Raw genomic sequence first — 13136 nt, forward strand, 5'->3', positions numbered from 1 at the left:
ATATGGAAATTAATATTAATTTAATTTTAAAGTACAATTACGGCCAATAGAGTGTATATTATACTATTACTTATTACTGTAAGTCTTAATAAGTTAAAAGGAAAATTTTAACAAAATTAAATATAATATAATAAAGTTAAATGGGGTGAGTGTTACCAACCCTACTCACATCTTTAATATTTGAAATTGAAAAAATAACTAAATCAACCTTAGAGATGTGAAAGAAACGACCTGGGTTGAGCACAAGCATATGTTATACCCCAAGACTCGGCTTGACTTTGATAAGCCCGACGTCCGGCTCAGATATATTATATAAAGTTTTGAATTTATTATAACCTCCATAAGATAGCTAACTCTGTAAAAACCTATATAACACTTTTTATAAATTAAAATTAAAAAAAAAAACTTATAAAAACTCAAAAAGATCTTTATTAAATAATCTCCTAATAAATTTTTGTCCAGCCCCAAATTTGTAAGAAAAATCTCAAAAAAAATCTTTATTTTTTTAACCAATTAAACTCGGGTTAAAAGCCACTAAGCCAGGGTAAGAGTGGTACTGAGTATTAAAAATCTGAAACTTTTCCCTAAGGCCTAAGCCCAAGCTTGAGATTTTTAAGAATTTGATTTTGACTTGAAATCTCTAGTTTCGGAAAAACACAGAAAATATTATATATATGATAAAGAATCAGTAATCTTTTAACATTTTTTAAATATACATATTTAAAAATAGAAAAGATGACAAAGCATCAGGATTTTTTTTGGAAGAAGTTCTTCAGGAAATCCCAATCCTCCTCCAACGCTGCTACCTGATAAGGCCCATAATCATCATCTGTCGTCATTCTCAAATTCAAAATCTAATACAATAATACATATGAATATAAAAGAATACTTAAATTAACTTAACATTTATTAATCTACTTGATTATATATATATAGAAATTAACATCAATGTTTAATTTTAAAGCACAATAACAACCAATGTAGTGTATGTTATATTATTACTTATCACTGTAAGTATTAATAAATTAAAACTTTAACAAAATTAAGTTATGGACGAGATCTTTTAACTTAAATTGGAATACAAATTCATGGCCATCCATTTATTACTATCTAAGGGTATAAGATAAAAATTAAATGCGGTTATTTTTATTGCCAGCTCATCAGCTCTTAAAACCATTTGATTATAACAGATTAATTNCAGCAAAACACTCACCATTAATTAATATTAATCAGTCGGAGAATAGAACTATTCAACCCTTTAATTAATATTCTTTAGCATTTCGAGCAACATATATAAATCCGTCATACTGGGGGTCTCCGCTTGGAACAAACTTGAAACCTGGTTGCGATCTGCTTCTTAAACCATTTACGAGGAAGAGCCTTCTTAATCCACTTGTAAAATTTGAGCAAAGTTACCTTAAATGCAACATACATAGGGAATTGCGTGAGTGCAAATATGCTGACCGGAAGAAATGTAGCAATGTAAATGATAGTGGTGGTCCAACGTGGCTTTTGGAAACGAACAATCAGCAATAATGTTGCTGCAAATGCAAGCATTGTTGTAGTCAAGGCAAAGAAGAGTAAGGAGAAGCCTATTGTCAGTTTTCTAGGGAGCACGTGAAGGAATTCTTCATAATTAAAAGGTTATGTGAGGACGGCCAAGAACATGACCACCGAGGTCAAGAAGCAGGCTAAAGCAACTACGTTCATGACTGTGAAAAACATGAAGAATTTGTTGTTAAGGAAAACTGGATACCCGTTATCATTGGAACCTCCAGGTACTGTGTAGGCAGCTGCGAAGATAACAGTGGCAACAAGAATAGACATTGCAGAGCAAGAATGAGAAGTCTCTTTTATCCATTGCCGTGCGCGCGTCAGTAGTTCATTGTGCTTCATATTGAAGAGTTCTTCGCAAGTCTTTTTATACTCTGAATCAGGCAACATGAGGTAGTGGGGGGGCGTCACCTTCTCTACACGCTGCAGATATAAACATATAGCAATGCATATTGGTTCTTAAATCTACCACTGCCACAGTAATTAATGCATAAACTAGAGTACATGCAACAGGGGTTGCCAGTTATATTCTCTAAAATCTTATATTTTCGCTGTTTTAAAATTTCATTGTTAATTGTCTGATTTGAATAATGAATAAAATTTAAAATAGAAAAGATATTTACATATGTATACCTTGAGGACACAAGTTATTTTTTAATCCATACATATTCTTAACGTAGGAGAAAGATAGGCTTACTTTGTACCACTTTAGCTCTTCTTGCAGTTCGTATACAGGTCCTGCAGGGTGAATTTCTCTAGTGTCATCCCTCGTGTTTGTAGCATGGTGTAANATCCTGACTTTGGGTAGTTTGGACTTTGGAGTCACTTTCTATAGAATGCTGCTAGGTTTGTTCAATTTATAAATAATTAAGAATAAACTCTAATATATATATATATATATATATATATGATTAGATAAATATATACATAGAGAATCTTGTTTGTTGAGATTATTTTAACTTCATATTCTATACGTAAACCTAAAATGGTTATGGGTCCAATTTGAGAAAGTTGTAACAAATGGTTAGAAAATTAAGGTTGCCAAAATTGCAACACCTAAATACTAATCTACACCTAATTGGAAAGGACAAAGTGTAACAATCGCCCAATTTATGAATCAATGAAACTCAGCTGGCACACGGTTTAGCAACTATAGAAATAGTCCAAAACCCAATATGCTTTTACATCTACCCCTAAAACCAAACCAACCCTTTAATTTTCAAATTACTATGTAAAACCCATTAAATTTCTTTGATTTGAGATTATTAAAAAAAAAAAAAAAAATTGAAATATCCCCTAGCTGCCCCGCACTAAATAAAATGGTGAAAAAGAGAATAATCTAAATAAAGGCACGACTGCTAGCTGTACATACTCAAAGGTGGAATTAAATTGGTTATGCTAGTATTATCTGTGAGTGATTAATTGGTATTTATGTACAAATCTGGCTGTGAAGAAGAAATAGATGAGCGTTTTAAGGCGATGTAGGAAATGAAATTGAAGAGGGAAAGCTTAGTCAGAGATCACACGTTAAGTTTTTCCAAATAGGGAAAACCGGCAGCTAATTAATATAATCGGTTCCAAATGTTAATGTTTAACTGCATGTCAACATCAACAATATGGTATTAACATGTGCTACTAATTAAGAAATTTGAATATGGTAAATACCAAACCTCACCTTTTTGGCTTAAAAGAGAGAGTTTTTTTACACTTTTGAAAAGTTAGTTATTATTTTATATTTTAATTTCTTGATGATAAGATATGCCGATAGATAAGATAAGAGTTGCTACAATTAACAACTTTTAGGTAAATATGGAAAGGAATAATATTATTAAAACTAGAAAAATAGTAATGGATAAGATCTTAGAAATAAAGAAAAATAATTAAATTGAAGTAGTTCGATAAAAACTCTTAAATGTATTATTAAAGAGATCCTGAATTTGAGTTTCACCTTATATACTAATAAGGATACCATTACAACTTTTACTCAATCGATAGTTTTAAAATCTCAAAGGATGATTAGTTGAGGGCATTAACGGGTTCAAACACTCCTAATCATTAAAAAAAAAAAAATTAAATAATAATACATGCAAAATAATTATTAATATTAGTAATTGCTTGAGAAGGATTAATAACATTATATTTTTTATTTAAAATAATTTAGTAAATATTACCATTTAAAACAATTCAACGACTTCATATAAAAGTGGGATTAATAACATATAAATATTAATACGTTATATTAAAGCGAATCACGTGAAACTCAGTAGAAGATTTGATATCTTAAAGACATACAGTACCAACAATACTTATTTTGAGAAATGTTTAAATATTTCAAGTATCACCATTGTTGTGCCTTTTTTGTCTTCATCAGAGCTGTTTCACTATTTTGACGGTGATTAAACAATACTTAGCCAGAATGGTCCACATTAATAGTTGAGTCCTTCATTACAAATCTTTTTTCTGGTTTTAGATTATTGAAATCGCTCTGCCTTTCCAGAGTTGACAAACTCTCCATTTCATGTCCACTTCAGTCGTGGGTTTTTTTTTCTTTTTTTCTTTTTAAGTGTTGCACTGTTGTGGACTTTTTATTCCTTAATTTGTAGTTGAGAATTAGAGAAAGGAATATTATTCTTTTTTATATTGAGCATCCTTTATTTATTATATTTTATATTAAGATTATAATTTTTTTTATTTATCGAATTATATCATCTGGGTTATATTTATGATGTGATTTAATAGAAGATGCTTTTGGTAGTTTGGACTTTGAAGTCACTCTCTATCAGGAATGCTGCTAGGTTTGTTTAATTTATAAATAATTAATGATAAGCTCTAATTAATATATATAGATAAATATATATACATAGAGAATCTTGTTTATTGAGATTATTCTAACTTCTTATTCTATACGTAAAACCTAAAATGGTTATAGGTCATATTCTATACGTAAAATTCTCCAAATTCACACATCATCACCTAGAAGTCAAATTTCCCTGAAAGGCTTGAGTGTTCGGAGCAGAGAAGTCCAGTTTTGGTTTTGGTATTCGTTTTGATAGTGGGTCGTGTTGAATACGAGGAATTGAGAGGGTTTATATTGACAACCTGAGACATTGTTTTTGCATCTCCCTCCGTCCCTCTCGCTCTGTGTTGGAACAGGCTTTGTGAAAGGGTCACCACTACTGAGCAGATCCCATTGAAGACGAGAGTGAGGTACAACAAGGACAGAAAATACTTCCTAACCAGGTAAATCACGTGTAAGAGACACCAGAGATAAATGACCTTCATGGAGATAACCCATAGTGGGTACTAAGCCTATGGTTTTGCCTTGTGATCTCATGGCTCTTTACCAGTTCCTCATCTGGTTCTTGTCTGTAATTATCTCTGGTTCTTTGGTTGCCATGGGAAACAAGCGAAGGTGGTGAAAAACTTCAGCACGCAATAGAAATTATAATAGGTTGATTTTGGAGATATTTTTTTTTTTTTTTTTTTGCAGTTTGAGAATATTGGAACGGAACTTTTTCTTTACTATTTATAATCAAATGGGGAAAGGATCTTTTTTATTCAATTAAGTAGAGATCCATGGATACAGAAAAAGCTAATATAGGAGGCATCATTAATTACAATTGAAATTAACGTACACATTTATTGTCTATAGCTAGGTGATCCTTATCTTAATACAAGTAATAGAATCAAGAGCATGAAATGAAAAATGATGAAATGTACTTAGATGGGTTTTTCCTTTTTAATGAAAGGTGTGGCAACCAACTCGATATTGTGTTGGAAATTAATGAGATGTGACTTAAAAACAAATACTTTACTTTTTTTATTTAAGTTTTTTATAAAAAGAAATTTTAGCTTTTTCTCTAACCACATATGTGTTATTATGTGGCGGCAAATAGAAAAGATGACAAAGCATCAGGATTTTTTTTCAGGAATTCCCAATCCTCCTCCAACGCTGCTACCTGATAAGGGCCATTATCATCATCCGTCGTCATTCACTAATTCAAAATATAATACAATAATACATATGAATATAAAAGAATACTTAAATTAAATTAACATTTATTAATGTACTTGATTATATGTATATAGAAATTAACATCAATGTTTAATTTTAAAGCACAATAACAACCAATGTAGTGTATGTTATATTATTACTTATCACTGTAAGTACTAATAAGTTAAAACTTTAACAAAATTAAGTTATGAATGAGATTCTTTAACTTAAATTGGAACACAAATTCATGGTCATCCATTTATTACTATATAAGGGTATAAGATAAAAGTTAAATGCGGTTATTTTTATTGCTAGCTCATCAGCTCTTAAAACCATTTGATTACAACAGATCAATTAAGACAATGGTCAGATGTTGTGACGTAAAAAGATGATCTGTTGAAGTTGTTGACAGAAAAAGGGTTGAAAATGGCTTGGGAAAGATGATTGATTAAGTGATGACATAGAGTTAGGCAAGTACACCGTTCCCTTATTGGGCTTGTGGTTGAGTTGGGTGTAGATTTGGTGGAGTATGATTGGTGTATACAAATACAACCGCAGGGAAGAGGAACATACAGGGCATTGTAATGTATTGGGTTTATTTTTATTTTTTTCTTTTTAAGTGTTGTACTGTTGTGGACTTTTTTATTCCTTAATTTGTAGTTGAGAATTAGAGAAAGGAATATTATTCTTTTTTATATTGAGCGTCTTTTATTTATTATATCTTATACTAAGATTATAATTTTTTTTTATTTATTGAATTATACTACCTGAGTTATATTTATGATATGATTTAATAGAAGATACAATACTGGCTTTTGGTAGTTTGGACTTTGGAGTCACTCTCTATCAGGAATGCTGCTAGGTTTATTCAATTTATAAATAATTAATAATAAGTTCTAATTATATATATATANAAAGGCCATAACGATGTGTTACGGCACAGATCCGACAAGTCTGTGCCGTAACGAAATTTTCCGGTCAGATTCCGGCGGTGGTGGCCGGAATCTGACACTGCAGTGGTGGGGGTGTTTTTGTCATTTTACATGTTAGGGTCTTTAGTTAAATTAGTAAACCTAAGGGCTTTTTTATAAATTTTTAAAATTTACCTCGTAATACTCCCATATCCAATAACCCAATACTACCCTTAAAATCCTATCCAAAATACTAAACCAAACGCACCCTTAATAAATGATCATGTTAATTTTTAGGGATATTTGTTGTTGAATATCGAGCATAATCTTTTAAAAATCAAAGTCAATAATCGCTTTGATTTAAATATTCTTAATATATGTCGTCACTTAAAGCAATTATTAGCTTTAAAAAAAAAAAAGGTCCAACATAACTTTTTCTTCTTTTTATTTTTAATTTTATTTCATATATTATAAAATAGTTGATAAAGCACGAAGGAGGAGAAGAGAGATTGATTTACCTGATGTTTATCTCCTTGTCTGTAAAGTTTGGATGAGTTTGTAGAAACTGTGTATGAACGTGTTATATAATGTATCTATCTATATTTACTATACCTTGCCTTTCTTTAGCCCATCTAATTCTGAAAAACTACCAAACTGCACCCGATCCCCTACTTTAATTAATTATGAACACATTATTACCACGCTGAGTATGCGTACAAGACATACTATAAGCATGACTGTCGTGTTGGTCACTCTCTGCTATCATCTGCAAAGCAACCTGAAATTTTCCAATTTGAGGAAGTTGTAACAAATGGTTAGAAAATTATTTCGAGGCTTATCATCCACGCAGTTTCTTGTTTTTGTCTCTTGTGCTCTCACAACATTGAACGCCACAAAGTTGTTGAGAGCATCACCTCTTCTTCCGAGCCATTTTTGGTTCCTGATACGATTGAGTTTACTGAACACCAGTTGCCTATGACAAGATCAAACCTTTCAGATGGTTTTCGATCCTGGTTGGCCACGTTCAAAGAAGCTGAGGATTCGGCACAAGGGATTTTGGTGAATTCTTTTGAAGAGCTGGAGCGGAGATACGTTGAAGAGTACAAAAAAGTGAAGAAAATTTGGTGCATAGGCCCACTTTTTTTAACTAGCAACACATTGGCAAGAGATTATAATATCAAGGCCTCCAATGATCACGAGTCATCGCAGTGGCTTGATTCCAAACCACCAAGCTCTGTAGTTTACGTTTGCTTTGGTAGCCTTTTACACTTGAAAACTCAACAACTTATGGAGATTGGGTTGGGGTTAGAAGCCTCGAATCATTCTTTCATCTGGGTGATCCGAGAAGGAGATCATTTAACAGAACTCGAGAAATGGTTTGAAGAATACATGTTTGAAGAGAAGGTTAAAGGGCGAGGTCTGATTATTAGAGGCTGGGCGCCACAGATTTTGATACTGTCACATTCGTCGACTGGTGGGTTCTTGACGCATTGTGGGTGGAACTCAACACTAGAAGGAGTGAGTTCGGGGAAGCCAATGATAACTTGGCCGATGTTTGCGGAGCAATTTTACAATGAGAAATTGTTGGTGGAGGTTTTGAAGATTGGTGTGAGAGCTGGGGTTGAGATGTCGGTGACTTGGGCGGAGAAACAAAAGGTTGAAGCTTGGGTGGAGAAAAGGAAGATTAAGAAGGCGGTAGAGATGGTGATGGATGAAGGAGATGAAGGAGGAGAGGAGAAGAAAAGCCAAAGAGCTTGGAGAATCGGCCAAGAAAGCTGTCAAACAAGGTGGTTCTTCTTAGCTGAATACGACATGGTTGATTCAACACGTCATGCAACTACAGGTCAGTCATCCATGATCAACCCTAGTTATAACTTTTGATTTTTTTCTGTAACAAAAAAAAAAATAACTGTAAGGCTAAAATTAACGGTACATTTGTTTTTGTTACTGGAGAGTTAGTACAGTCTTTCTATATTATGATTAATTTTTTAATATATTATGATTAATCTCCTAATTCTTTTATATTCTTTAAGTCCATGAATGAACTTGACAAAAAGGCACGAAATAGTAATCCAATTTTTTTGTTTTAAAAAATGAACTTAAGTGTGGACTGCCGTCCATACATAATGGACGGACTGTCCACGCTCCCAAATTCTCACATGGCACGCCTCGGCCGTCTGAGTCTTATAGGTGCACCTGGAACTTATGGGGTAGGAAGGGTCGAGGCGGGTCGTGTCAACTATATATATATATATATATATATATATGTTCTTAGATTAAAGTTTTTGTTTTAATTATTTAAATTATTATTATTATTATTATTTTGTGTGGAAATTGTAAGGGATACTGAATTGTGGTTAGATTGGAGCATAATGATATTTGCAATAAAAAAAAAAAATTATAATATTTATGAAATATTTCATAAAATTTATCATATACATGTTGTGTCTTAGAATTCTTAGATCTGGGACCCAAGGGCTTTTTCTTTTTAATTAAAAAAAATGCATCAATTATATCTAGATATTTTATTTCATACATAGATATATGTTTTAATTTTTTTTATTTTACCTTAATATTGAGAGTAAAGGAACGGCAAAAAGAAGAAGAAGAGAAGAAAGGAATCACGCCAAAGATGACAAGCTGAAAGGAACAGAGAAAGAAAAAAAAGGTCCACCATAACTGTCTCTTCTTTTTATTTTTAATTTTATTTCATATATTATAAATAGTTGATAAAGCACGAAGGAGGAGAAGAGAGATTGATTGGGCTCCGTTTGGTTCGGTTTTGAGAATACTTCCTAAAAAAGTTAAACAGTAAAATATCATTATTCTCATAATATTATTTTATATTTTTTAATTTCTTTTAAACCTCTTAAATTTGTTAATTTAACTAAACACTCCTAAATATATTTTTTAGAAATTACAAAAACACTCCGGCCACCCTCCGGCGGTGGTGGCCGGTTGTCCGTATTTAATGGGTGGGTTAGAGGTGTTTTTGTTAACTCTTAATATTTTATTATAGGGGTGTTTAGTAAATAAACAAACATAGTTGATGTTTTTGTTAGTTTCTAAATCCTACATCGTAATACCCGTCCAATTTAACTTTTTTCAAAATATTATTCTAAAACCCATCAGAATAATGAACCAAACGGAGCCAGATGTTTATTTTCTTGTCTCTAAAGTTCGGACGAGCTTGTAGAAACTGTGTAGGAACCTGTTATATAATATAACTATCTATATTTACTGTATCTTGCCTTCCTTTAGCTCATCTAATTCTGAAAAACTACCAAACTGCACCCGATCCCCTACTTTAATTAATTATAAACACATTATTACCACGCTGAGTATGTGTACAAGACAGGGAAAGATTAGCCATTTAAAATTAATATATGTTTGTCTAATATAAATCATATGATATTTCCTCTTTCATGTCTAAGGTATGGTAATAATTTACAAAATAAAAAAATAATAACTATCTATGATAGATTTTATTAGATAAATTACCTCTAGTTGATCGAGTAGAGTAATTTGATAAAGATTCTTGGGTGTATTATTTAAGAGGTCATGAGTTCAAGTCTCCTATTGATTGCTAATAAGAATAGTCACTAGAACTTTCACCCGACTTATAATTTCAAAGTCTCGAGAGATTAATTAAGCTACGCGTAAGGTGAGCTAAATATCCTAGACATTAAAAAAAAAAGAAAAAGATTTGATTAGATAAATATATATACATAGATAATCTTGTTTGTTGAGATTATTCTAACTTCCTATTCTATGCATAAAACCTAAAATGGTTGTGGGCAGTGGGTGTAATTTGTGGTGGCATAGTTCTCGTCTTACGAAAGCAGGATAGAAGATAGCAATTGCATGACTGTTGTGTTGGCCCACTCTCTGCTATCATCTGCAAAGCAACCTGAAATTTTCCAATTTGAGGAAGTTGCAACAAATGGTTAGAAAATTAAAGTTGCAACAAATGGTTAGAAAATTAAGGTTGCCAAAATTGCAATACCCAAATACTACTCTACACCAAATTTGAAACGACAAAGTGCAACAATCGCCCAGTTTATGAAGCTCAGCTAGCACATGGTCTAGCAACCATGGAAATAGTCCAAAACCCAATATGCTTTTACATCTAACCCTAAAACCAAACCAACCCTTATCTTTAATTTTCAAATTACCATGTAAAACCCATTAAAATTGCTTTGATTTGAGATTATAAAAAAAAATAAAATTGAAATGTCCCCTAGCTGCCCCGCACTAAGTAAAATGGTGAAAAAGAGAATAATCCAAACAAAGGCATGATTGCTAGCTGTACATACTCAAAGATGGAGTTAATTTGGTTATGCTAGTATTATTTGTGAGTGATTTATTGGTATTTATGTACAAATCTGGCTGTGAAGAAGAAATAGATGAGCGTTTTAGGATGATAGGAAATGAAATTGAAGTGGGAAAGCTTAGTCAGAGATCACGTGTTAAGTTTTAGGGTGACAGGAAATGAAATTGAAGTGGGAAAGCTTAGTCAGAGATGACGTGTCAAGTTTTTCCAAATAGGGAAAACCAGCCAGCTAATTAATATAATTGGTCCCAAATGTTAATGTTTGACTGCATGTCAACATCAACAATATTAGATCCAGAAGTGCACATTGCATTACTCTTTGTCTCATTGACGGAGAAAAATGACTTTGAGCGGAGTCAAGGACATGACAGCTGTAAAAGGGCTGGCAACTCGGGGGTTTGGTGAAAGTTTATATGAGTCTTTAACAAGGAGTATAAATGTTAATTTTTCAAAACTCATGGACCTTAACGTAATATAGTTTTCCTAAAAAGTTGTATAAATCAAGTCTCGATGATTGAAAGAAGACGATTATTTTCAAAATGAGCAAATTACTTGGAAGGATTAAGGACGGGGGAAGAAGAAAAACAAAAAAGGTGCTCTCTCTCTCTCTCTCTCTCTCTCTCATATATATATATTCTTGTTCATCAGAATCAATAGATGTAGAAGATGTTGGAAGAGCTTCTTTAATCTTTTCTTCCCACGAAGTATCTACTTCTATTAGGCGCTCGGTAAGTTTGGAAGCAAGTTTATGCTGTCTCTTTTCTTCGCGGATTTTTCTTAGTGGTGCACAGATTTTTCCCAGTAATATTAGCCACCCTATTCATGTTTAGGAGAAAAAAAGTGCTTAACAAACAATGGTGATGTAGAGGAAATTCATATAGAATATCCCTTAATATCGAACAAAAGTAAATTCTTATGATTACAAAAGAAAATTTGTATCTATTACCTTTGTAAATATTATTTGAACTAGGAGCTTTTTTATCATCTACATCATAAACTATTGGAATGCTAGTAGTTAAACACCTAATAGTTTTTTCATCATCTGCATCATCTCCGATCGAGAGGCATGTAGTCAAACAACTATTACCATTTTCATCATCACCGATAGGAAGGCCTTAAAGGTGTAGGAATTAATAAGATGTATGTTCTATTAAAAAAAAGGTTCTTTTAACATGCATGTTTCAAGGGCACATATCTTAATTTAGAAATTAAACAATATATACAATCATGACTCAAAATAATATTCTTGACTAATACATGCCTTTTATCATAAAATATTTTCAAATTAGAATTATGTATGGATCAATTGATGAAATATTTATTAAGATGGAGATGACATTCGTTAACTCCATGCAGTAATAGTTTTTAGTTTCAATAGAATTATAGAAAGATAGAAACTATACTTACAGAAATATAAGACTCTGTTGATCCATGTGGCCCATCCATGTCCACTTTTGAAAGTAGATGGTATAGTGGCTAGCAGGTGAAGACCGGTGTAGCCTTTTTTGTCCTTCAATTCAACTAAGGATTCATCCAGGTTCAGTAAATGTAGAGCTGTTTCTGAGCAAAAATTTGAAAAGAACTTAGCATATCAAATAGCTGTTCAATATTTCAATTCAAAGCAAAAGTAAAGAAGCTAGATGGCAGAGATAGATACCAAAATGGCTTTCCTTTGATGGCAACGTGCAGAATGGAGGCGTCAGGTTCTCCCTTGAATGTTTCTTCTTGGGTGGAATCAGGCAGATTGGAGGCATCGAGTTTGGGCACTAATAGTATTTTTCCTTGGAAAGCACCAGGCAGATTGGAGGCATCAGGTTTGGTCTCTAATATTATTTCACCTTGGATAGCACTAGACAGATTGGAGGCATCAGGTTGGGGCTCTATCTTGGTCAAGCATATGTTTCGATAGTGAATGTCTTTAAGCTTTGTACATTCTTTGTCTTTCTCTCTTCCGACGTCTTTTTTAGTTTTGCTCAGTTGTCCCAATGATTCTTGAGCTAAAAACTTTACCACTTTTGTTCTCCCATATGCAGCAGCTTTAAAAAGTGGGGTTTCACCCTCTTCATTCAAATCCTCAAGGAACTTAGTATGATTTGGATTTGCATCTTCCTCATAGAGCTGTTTATTGTGATTGACCAACAGGTTTACCGCCTTAATATTCTTATTGGCAACAGCCTCATGAAGAGTTGTGTTTCCGTAGTCATTCTTTCCCAGATACTCATACTTTGTCATAGTATCTTTTTTGGCAATCTTAAGTAAGCAGTGAAGTGGTTTCGTCACTTTTGCGGAACACTGCCAACTGAAATGCAGTGTCCCTGGCTGCCGATAGAGGAGACGACAAAGC

General features: G+C 32.7%; 1 pseudogene; it reads left to right on the forward strand.

Annotated features, from left to right (window-relative positions):
- Positions 1-7434: 7434 nt before the first annotated feature.
- Positions 7435-8317, forward strand: LOC116137633 (annotated as a pseudogene).
- Positions 8318-13136: the final 4819 nt, after the last annotated feature.

Source organism: Pistacia vera, unplaced genomic scaffold, assembly GCF_008641045.1.
Source record: "Pistacia vera cultivar Batoury unplaced genomic scaffold, PisVer_v2 Contig331, whole genome shotgun sequence".
Taxonomy (NCBI): Eukaryota; Viridiplantae; Streptophyta; class Magnoliopsida; order Sapindales; family Anacardiaceae; genus Pistacia; species Pistacia vera.